Source organism: Lolium perenne, chromosome 4 (genome assembly GCF_019359855.2).
Source record: "Lolium perenne isolate Kyuss_39 chromosome 4, Kyuss_2.0, whole genome shotgun sequence".
NCBI lineage: Eukaryota > Viridiplantae > Streptophyta > Magnoliopsida > Poales > Poaceae > Lolium > Lolium perenne.
The window spans coordinates 315170447-315181889 of record NC_067247.2 but is presented as its reverse complement, the minus strand read 5'-3'; positions in this window follow the sequence as shown (position 1 = coordinate 315181889).

The following is an 11443-nucleotide window of genomic DNA, read 5'->3' as shown; positions in this document are numbered from 1 at the left end:
ACCTCACCTTTACTTTATGTGCAATGATCCCATCCCAAGTTTTACCCTTCAACCTTTTACTTGTTTATTAAGGATTACTCTTATAGTTAACTTTGGTCTAAGTGTAGCATGTTACAAGAGTAGTAAAGTTAACCTCAAAGCTTGATAAGCTAGATAGCACCCCTCATGACTAGTTGCTAGTGCTAACAAATAAAATTGACTACTCTAGATGGGAACTTGTGAATTGAAGTGAATTTGAAAACTTTGGAATGATGAGTCATTCTAGTGAAAGATCTTTGAAGGTGAATATGACCTGAATGACATGGTGAATTTGATAAAAACTGATGTTGGTTTGGATGCAATACCTTTCCAATTAGTTAGTACCCCCACAATACCTGATTATGGGTAGGGCTTAACTGGAAGTTTATGCATCTTAGTATGGGTTCCCTCTGAACAAGCATCATAGGGGTTATGCCGAGGCTGCCTCCGTTAAAAGTGAAAATGATGTGAAATGAGGTGCATTGTCCGGCCCAAGCCCTGTGCAGTTCCCAGGCTGATGATTTGTCTTCACTGGGAGGCCAAGCTCATGGGGAGAGGTGCCTATACTAGGGTATGTAAGTGAAAGGTTATGGTTGATGATCCGCGTACCGAGTTACGATGATTCAGGGTTATCCCTGACGGATGTAATCAAATGTTGTGGCACAAGTGTGTAACCTCTACAGAGTGTAAATCTATTCAAATAGCCGTGTCCACGGTTACAGACGGTTGGAAAGGCCATACTGTTTCCGGTGTCAGATAATTCTTGAAAACCCTTGATGAATTGAATAGGTGACTTGACTTGAATCACAACTGAGTTGTGGGAATGACACTAATGTTCCCACTTGAGTTAGTTAGCACATGAAGAGTCTTTTATCAAATACTTGTGAACTAAAACTGGCTTTATGCAAAATAAACTAGAGCTTAGCACCCCCTTACTAAAGTTGATAGTACTTACACTAGTATTAGTTTGCGAGTACATAAAGTACTCACGGCTGTGTCCCTGGCTATTCAAATGGCCAGACTATGAAGAGGAGCAGCACTACGAAGGTGAAGACCAGCAGGACGCCTACGACAACTAGGAGTTCTTCTAACGTCAAGCGTTGGCCTGTGGACTAGATAGTCCCCTTCTATTACGCTTCCGCTATGTATGGTGTTCGTTGATCACTAGATCAACTATTTGTGTAATATTGGATCATGTGATCTATATTTGTAAGACGACTATGGTTTGTAATGAATGATGACTTATGATATCAACTATTATGTCTCGCAACAACAATATTCCTGGGATTGCGATGTATGGTATAACATGCATCTGTACTTAAAAATTTGGGTGTTGAAAAGTTGGTATCAGAGCCATTGTTTGACCTTAGGAGACCCTAGTTAGAATGGACGTCCGAAAAACTTAGTTTCAAAACAAATGAAGTGAATATTTATGAAAACTTATTCTTACTCTTACCCTTGAGATCTTTTCAAAATGAGAAACCCATGCTCTACTTTTCCTTGTACTACCACCTAAAATTTTGGATACACTTGCTCACCTCTCTAAACTACTCATCCAATTTCTTCACAGATGGAGTACAACTGTGAGTCCTATCAGCTTGGTCACGGAGGAAATCTCATGTTCGAGAAGGATTTGAGACAACTGGTTGAATATCTAGGACGCCCGTATCCCGAGTTCTTTGGAGTGCCACTCAACCATCAATCAGGAGGACAACCTCGGTGGGAAGTAACTGCAGATCTGAGAGGAAAGCTAGGAGCCCCAATATGGGAAACCATATGGTTTTCTGTAACGGGAAACACTTGGAAGGAAGGAATAGTCAGAGCTATGCAGGAAGCAATTGCCCGTCTGTGTGGACAGAATGAGAACAAGATCAGAAACACTCGCTTCATCTACTACCCAAGACATGACCCCATGGGAAGACCAATAACCATGCCCCCGCACCCGGAGATGAACCACTATGTCGCCCACCTGGACTTCATGCTGTACAAGACCCGCAAGGAGTTGGACAACGCCCTCGCCTTTCGCCAAGCACATTACCCCTGAAGATGAAGAACCCACCATGAAGAGTAGCATCCCTAGAGCACTTTCGTAGGTGTGAGTTGTATCAGGATCCCTTGTATCGTAGAACGAATGAATGGTTCTTAAAACCACCGGTGTGTTTGTTTGTAATGTGTGATGCTTGGTATGAATGAAAAAGTGTTGTTGGTTTTTACCCCCTCAACACTACTCAAGTTTTCAAGTTTTGAACTTTTTGAACTTTAAACCAAAAAACCATAGAAATTTCCCTCTTACCTTATCATCTCCCTCAATGTTCAGATGGCCCCACCAACCCGCAGCATCAACCAAGATGCAATGATGCAAATGCTCCAAATGATGATGGCAGACCGAGAAGCCGAGAGAGCTAAACGACAAGACAATATTGCCGCACTGCAGCAGATCGCTCAGAACAACCAAGGCCATGGAAACCATGACCACCCTGGGTCAAAGCTGAAGAACTTTCAGAACACCAACCCACCCATGTTCAGCAAGATCGAAGAGCCACTTGATGCAGACGACTGGCTCCAGACCATGGAGAACAACCTGGAAGTGGCGGGAGTTGAAGCCGCAGAGAAAGTACTGTTCGCCACCCACTACCTGTCAGGACCTGCAAGAGCCTGGTGGACAAGCGCCCGTGCAATAAATGCGGGATAGATGATGACCTGGGAGGACTTCAAGCTCAAGTTTAGCAACCATGTGCCCCAAGGACTGATCAAGAAGATGAGAGACTAATTCCGCAAAATCAAACAAGGAAGGATGTCCGTGGTAGAATACCGCGACAGATTTCTCACTCTGTGAAGGTACGCCCCGGACGAAACCGACACCAATGAGAAGCGGAAGGAAAGATTTCTGAACGGACTGCACGACGAAATGCAGACTGTACTGGTCAACATTCCCTTTGCTGACCTAGAAGCCCTGGTGGACTCCGCCATCCAGATGGAAGGGAAGCTTCACCAAGCTAACGAGAACTGCAAGCGCCGGATGATGAACCAGAATGGGTCCAGCAATGCCCAGAAGTACCGCAACAACTCATCTGGAGGATTTGCCCCAAGATACAACAAGCCCACTGCTCAGACCTACCGCCCAAACAACTACAACAATAATGGAGGACCCCCGAAGCCCGGAGGCTACAACAACAACAATCACAACACCAACAACAACAACCACAACAACAACAATGGGAACAACAACAACACCAACACTGGCCCGAGGACTGGAAGCAACGCTGTTCCCATCACCCCCAAGGACAAGTCGACAATAACTTGTTATGAATGCGGAATTGTGGGACACTACTCCAATGAGTGCCCCAAAAGGTTAGCCAAGACTGCCACCAACCCTGCTGCCCCTGCCTAGCAACAGCGCCGTTTCGCAGACAGAAGGAACCAGAACAACCACAATGGTCGCCTCTACCACATGAAGGCAACAAAAACACAGGAAGCACCTCAGGCCATGCCAAGTATGTTTTCCTGTTAACCCAATTGCCCAATCTCTCTTAGGAACCTAACTTTTCCTAAAATCTCGGGATGAGATTTGTTTAAGGGGGAAGGGTTTGTAACATCCCAAATTTTAAAACAAAGAGAAAATGAATTACCTTTTTCCAAAAATGAGAACCAACAAAAAACTTTCTTACATATGATGCTATGCATAGTGCTCATACCTAATACTTGTGTTATTTCCATGATTGTTTTGTTTATTACATTGAACATATTCCCAAAACCCAAAACCCTAACCTTCTCAAAACCAAATTGGATCAAATATGAAAAAAACAAAATTAAAACAAAAAGACATATGTGGGCATATAGCCCTAATATGCAAATCTTGACCAATACCATTCTTACCTTTCTAAATGGTGGTGAACCATTGTTAGACCCCACTAAACTCTAAACCTCACCCCTCTTTTCACCATCCAAGATAAAACAAAATAAAAAGAAAGTAGATTAAAATTAAAAGGCCTATGTCACGATGGCAATTTTATCCACGGATCCGGTTATCCACGGATATTCGACCCGCCGGGCACGGGTATGGAGGGTTGGTTGTGTCCATGGATTTCATGGGGAGGATATCCGATAATTCATGGAGCGGGCACGGGCAGAGCTTTTGCTCCATGGATTTTTGATGGATATCCAGCTGACATGTGGGACCCACATGACAGTGACACATGCAATTTTACCTATGATTGAATGTCCTTTTTAGGCCCTAATCACCAAACCCTTAATTTAAGCCTTAATGATTTTATACTCTAAATAATCACGGAACCTCCTTGTGCTGGAGGGCTTCTGCCGGCCGCATGGACTGTGGATCTTCGTTGATTGCTCCGCCTCCTCGGTAATGTGATATATTGTTGCTTTGATATTCCTATGAATTGTCGACATAATTACGGATGAAATGATACTGAAATAATGTCAAAATGTTGCCAAAATATTCATGTTAGCTTATTATTGATGAAATGCAAGTGAAATATTGCTGAAATTGTACTCAAATTTTATGGGCATGGAAATCCATGGATATCCAGGTATCCATCGGATTTGGATTTGGGGCGAAATCCATTTCCATGGATACTTTCATGGGTGCGGCAGAGCGAGGCTGATGGATTTGGGCATGGATCCGGTTTTCCTATATCCGTCCAAACCCGCTCCATTGCCATCCTTAGGCCTATGTAAGCCTAGGACTAATATTTGCAAATAATCACTTAGGCCTTGCTCTACCTTGTTGGATGATCTGAAATACCTCAACAAAAAAAACCTAGGGCTTACTCACCAATTTCCTTTGTGAAACAAAAAGAAAATAAAAAGGTACATGGAGGCATATGTGACACTTAGCCATAATAGCAAATCTTGCCCTATGCCCTTATACCTTACCCAAATGGTATGAAATTTTTTTCAAACTCAATCTAACCCTAAATAGACCCTAACCCATGCCCATTGGGATCAAGTGAACCAAAATAGGAAAATAAGAAAAAGTGCAATTCAACACAGACATGTGCTTATGGCCATTTATGAAAATCTTCAACCTAGACCATTTTTGCTTGCACCATTAGTTGTATTATGTTACTAAACACTTATAACCACTTTTGAAATCAAAGAAACTCAAATCAAATCAAATTTGAAATCAAATTGTGCTCACATGCACTAATGGTCAAATCTGCCATTCTTAATCTGGTCACTACTTTGAGCCTCTGTATTTAGAGATTTTCAAACCAAACAATTCCAACTCTTTGCACCTCATCCAAGTAAACATCAAGGTGAACAACTTTGGTAAAGACCACCAGTACAAATTCATCTTAGATCAAAAACTATGCTCAAGCCAACAAGGGACTTTGAAACAAAACCAAGATTATCCTACTTTGCAAATTTTACAATTCTTTTTATTTTTGAATGCCACCACCACAAATGTGTGTTGTTGATCATTTGAAACAAGCCCAACCAATCTCATTCAAAATTTTCAAATTTGAATTCATGCGGCCATTACATCAAATACCTTGTGAACAAAATCAAACCAAATCTTTGTGCACTATTTGCAATAGGGTATGGCCAAACCTTGATCACCACTGGTCCTCCCATGTCCCCTGGTCCCCTCCAGCACCAGTGCATCTAGTTTGAACTATAGCAATAGCTAGACATGGCCTAGCCATTGGCATGCCGGCCATGTTCCCCATGGCATGCTCCCCCTCTGTCCTTCACCCTCTAGCCCTGGAGACCATGCCAAATCACTCCACCTCACCCTACTGCACCCACCTGAGCTAGCCCTGGTCGGAGAAGAGCCCCACCGCGCAGGACACGCGCCACGCCCACGACGCCCAGGACGCGCCAGGGTGCGCATTGGCAAGCCCTGGACACGCCAGAGCGCCGACGCGCGCCGTCGACCCAGGCCCCCTCTCGGCAGCTCCCTTCTCCCACGCGCTCCCCTGGACGATAGCAGCCCGCCAGACACGCTCCTTTTCCCGCGCGAGCACTCACTACAAGGAAAACAGCTACTATCGGCGCAACAAATATGGCTACTGCCGGCGCACCTCAGCCCACCGGTGCGAACGGGCCGGTGATAACTGGCCACTGCCTGCGCACCAGGAAGTGCGCCGGCGATATGTCAGCTACTGCCGGCGCACCATCCAAGCTTCGCCGGCAAAGCCAAATTCCACCGGCGCACGTGCAGCTGCGCCGGCAGTCGGTCTTCCAGCACTGGCGCATGCCACGTGCGCCGGCAGTAGGGCATTTAGGTGCGCCGGTAATTATATTCGAAAATTCATTTTTACAGCTTTTTTCTAGCATATTACAATACATATTTGACAACAGTATATATTTACAACGCAGTTCATATTTAGACAACATTACATGCAATATGAGAAGCACATAGAGAGCCAAGTTTCATTTCGGTATCAATACACAAATACGCAAGTCTCGTTCCGGAATGTGTTGATTCATACAACACATGTGCATATGCAACACCGAACGACGAAGTTTCACAAAGTTAGAAGTCTCGGTACATAGTCATCACAAGTATCGTCATACACCTCACAATGTAGGTCCTAACCTAAACTACAATCACATAGAACATGACCAACATGGTCATGATGACCATCATCACGAAGGCCATGGTCTTCATCCGGTTCATCCTCATGTCCCTCATCTCTCCCGCTAGATAACGGGCGTATCTTCCTTCCGCCTCCACCCTAGCGGGGTATCCCTTGTAGCTGTTGCCGCTGAAATGGTGCACCTATCTCCGACAATCCTCCCAGTCGTCGTAGACTCTAGGAACCCTCCCCTTGTACACGACATATGTCGTCGGCATCTCCATTCACAAGACAAGTAAAACGTTATTAGTACCAATGCAATGAACAAGTGCCAACTCAAATAAGAGACAAGTAGTATGAACTAAATAGTGCCTCATACTTTGTTGGTCGAAATAAATAATAACATACAGGGATGGGGTCAGTGAGGCTAGGTAGGATGCACAATAGATTGATATTTGTGGCCATCACACCAAGCCTCACTGGCCCCACCCCGGAGTGTACAAGTGACCGAACATTTTAATCATCGGCCAATGCAATTAAGAAGTGCAAACTCAAATAGAAGAGAAGTAGTACGAATTAAATAGCATGCCTCATACTTTGTCGGTCGAAACAAATATTAACATCCAGGGATGGAGTCAGTGAGGCTAGGTAGGATGCACAATAGATTGATACTTGTGGCCGTCGCACCAAGGCTCACTGGCTCCACCCCCGAGTGTACGAGTGACCGAACATTCTAATCATCGGCGAACTCCAAATACGAGGCAAGTAGTGGTCGAGTAAATGCAAATAATTATTAAGCTATGTACGCCATAATCTTGAAATATATAGCTAAGTAAATGAAACTATAGACACATGTTCACATGCACATTCATACAACTAAATAAAAGCAACTAGTCGATTCTATGGGAATATATAGCAATTATTACAATACAGAAGTTCAAGGACATATCGTTCAAGCTTTAGCAAGTGTTCCCGTCGTAGGATCAGGTTGTACGCCTAGGGGGGAATGGACGGCAGCCCTCAAGCGAGTTGAACAGCCTCTCATCACGCGACATCTCCAAGCGGAGTTCTATCTCGTCATTAGGTGGTAGACCGTAGCCGTAGAAGAACTCGCCAGACCTATTGTTGACATCCTGCAGGATTATCGTGCAAATGAACTGCTGGATGCGACCCCAGTTCTTTCTAATCTCTCTATCAGGGACATCCGCCATGTTTGCAAACCTGTTTCTGAGATTCTCTGGCAGCAACATGTCATCTGCGTACTTTATGTACTCCTGCATCTGAAGGATGGCGTACCGCGCGTCCATCCCATTGTCGTGCGTCGACTGCCTGAGGCAGGGGAAGTTGGTTGTGTGGGTTAAGACCAAGCCTCCTCGGGATTTCCTCTCTACTTTGAGGGGGCCTGCCTTGTTGGCGAAGCTGGTGAGAGCATCATTGAGAAGGGCCTTGATGTGGGTGTAGTCTTTCTTGTGGTCCCTACCCGAGTCGAGATAGACTGCATGCGAGTGTTGCGGGTGCACGACGATGAGGGTCCAGAACTTGTCTCTGCGGAAAACACACGGATTAACCTTTGGAAATGCAAATGGAGATATAGGATAGAATGGTAATGGGGGACTAGCGAGTGATTACTTACTCGGGGAAGTAAGGGATGAGAATGGCGCCCTTTTTAATGTTCGCCAGCATGAAATCCTCGACCTGCTGGGTGGCAATCACCCGATCCCCAGCGTTGCAGATGATGCTCTCCCGCATATAGAAGGGGTCCATTATCGCGATGGTCGGCGTCTCCTCCTTAACAATCTGGGTAGACAAGCTAAGAGCAACTAGGCGAACCACACTAAAGTGGAGCGCTTGCATGCGATAGATGCTGAAGATGTCGTTGAACCGGATGAAGCACAAGTCCGCGGGGTACTTCTCGACAAAGTTCATGCCAGTTGGCACCTTCACCACGAAGAGAGGGTAACCAGGATCTTTTGATTTGAGAAGAAGGTTCTCCACATGCAAGACAGTCTCATGCAAGCTCCTCATATCCGGGGTGAGTTTCTTCACGACATGCTCCGGCAGCATCGGTTCACCCAAGTGATGCAGAGGTCGCCAATTGTTTGGCAACTTGTCAAGGAGTCCTTGGATTTGGCCGCCGCCGCCTTGTCTTGGGCGTCCTTCTTATTTTGCCTCTTCCTCTTCTTGGGTTGTACTGATGGACCCTCCATCGCCGTAGTGGCCGTAGCACGGAGTGTGTTTGGGCTCAACATATTTTTGACGGCGGCGGTGGCGACCTCCTCAGGATTTTCCTCCTCAGCCGTTTCTTGAGAATCGAACAGCTTCTTGGAGCACACATATTTCAAGGCCGGCGCATCCTCATGGACAACTTGTGAAGACGTAGGAATATCCCATTGGAAGTTCTCACGTTCGTATTCCTCGGCCTCTGGCGCAGCTGGCTGTTGTGGTGGGGCGCTGACCTCTGGCGCAGCTGGCCGTTCTGGTGGGGCGATGACCACCGGCGCCGCTGACTGTCGTGGAGGGATGCTGACATGTGGTGCCGCAAGGTGCTTGTCTTTGCTTGCCGTCGACCCCGAGTAGGTGTTGATCCGGATTAGGGTCTTCGGCCATAGCAGTACCCAACCCTTCAGTGAGGCCAGATTCAATGGGCTATCGTCATCGGCACCATGCGGTTGATTAGGAGGAAACAAATCCTCATAGCCCGGTAACGCCCGATCCACTTCAACCCGGTAAACGTCATCCGCCATATCTCGTGTGTGCCACTTCTTATCCAGGGGCCGAAGGATGGACCCCCTCGCGACGTCTTTGAGTTCGTCATTTACTCTCATCAGGAAGGTGCATGGCGTTGAGAGCGCCTGCGAGAACATGTGTATGGCGTTAGAGAGAGGGCAAGGATGATGAAACTAATATATTAACTTGATGTACACATTAGTTAACTACCGTGAGGGCGTTGAGCTCGGCTAATGTCGACGGGCCAGTACATGCGGCGGCGGGCGTGCAAGTGACGGAGGGGATGCTACCCGGCATGGACGGTGAATCCCTAGCACCAGCGACATTGCCGGCGGCCGGAGGAGTCTCCATTATAACATTGTCATTGCCAGCGGACGGCGGCGCCATCGAGTTGCTGCCGTCGAAGCTAACCACTTGCATTTTCGCGGGGGGGGGGGGGGGGGGGGGCTTGTTTGCCACCCTCATACCACACGTGTAGAGCGTTGAAATCTGCTTGGACTGAAGCGGCGACTTCAGCTTTGACTTCAAGTACGAGTGTAGCTTTGAGTTGCGGTACCAGTTGCGGTACCAAACCAGCTTGGACTTGGGCTAGGATTGACTCAACCATTTCCTCCGCCTGCCGCTGCTTCCTCTCATTGCACGCATTTTTATCGGCCGCAGACGACAAGCCGTAGTGATCATGCTTGTGGCCTGTACCGGCGCCAGCCACACGGCCTCTATGCGGCCTTCTCGTAGGTGAATGCTCATTGACGATGTTTAGCGCCCGTACGAGAGGCTTGTCCCATGCTACCCTGCCCGTCGACGCCTGGGACGAGGAGCCTTCGTCACCTTGAGAAAGTCTTTGTCTTTCTTCTTCCTGCGGAAGAAACGTGAACCATTTAGAAATGTTGCTACTATTATATGAACGATACTTGATCTAATAAAACCGGTAAATTGCTTACCAGTTTTTTCTCCAACGACAGGACCTTCTGGTCGTTCGTGAACCAAATTATGTCGGTTGCGACATTGAGGTCCGTGACAAGTTCCCCGGTTAGTTTCTTCTTATGGTACCGAGACCTGATGAATCTTCTTTCAAGCGGGTCCTTGTACTTGAGCCAGGGGTTCTCAATGCCGGCCTTTACATACGCCTCGTCCTCCTTCGCCCAGTAGGGCTCCTTTCCCTCATACCCACGGCTCCCAAGGTTGTGGTTGCCGATGTTAAGCTCCCGCATTTCCTTCCCCCACAACTTGCGATTCTTCGTCGCTTGTAGCTCTTCATTGGCCACAAAAGCATCAAAGTCCGCCTGGGAGACATGCGGAAAGGCAGAGTGGACCTCTTCGAAACCTTTGCCGTCAGCAATCATCTTCCGCACCATGCACTTATAGCTGCTGAGGTGTTTGGTGAACTTGAGGAGGGTGACGTGGGCACTACCCTTCAAGTAACCGACATTGCCCTATCCTGTATTGACCAACTGGAGGCCCATGAAGACACCCGAAGGCTAGATGGGCCACTAGGTCGGCGCACCAGAAGATTCCTTGACGGGCAAGACAAGAAAGCGAACAAACAAGGAAAGATTGGATCTAAACTACTGTAAATCTAGTCGTATTCGGTTAGACCTCTTGAGACCTGGCCTCCTATATAAAGGCCAGGAGAGGGGCTGCCGAAGCACACGAACAATCTTAGCAATCTTAGCCAGGAAAAGCTTAGAGCTAGGTAACCCTAGTAACAGCAATCTCGTCTAGATCTCAGCCGAACTATTCGGCACCCCATTGTAACCCATTGTTTTCATAATCAAAGAACAGACAGGCAGGACGTAAGGGTTTTACCTCATCGAGGGCCCCGAACCTGGGTAAATCGCTCTCCCCGCTTGTCTGTGAACCGATGTCTCGTGTCAGCCTACAGGATTCCATCAACCCTAAGCCCCTATCGGAGGGCATTGGCGAGGAGTACCCTCGACAATTGGCGCCGTCTGTGGGAACCCTGTCGGCACAAGATCGGACATCGGCTGAACCCGTCATGTCATCAGCAGCTTCATCAGCACCATCATCGCCTCATCTGGGAAGCCCGATCCGTTTTGGCTCCTACGAATTCACCCCGCATAGCGAATCGTCTCGCTCCACCTTCTCTGGTCTGCAAGGCAACATGGAGATGGCGTTCGGGAGCGTCCACTACA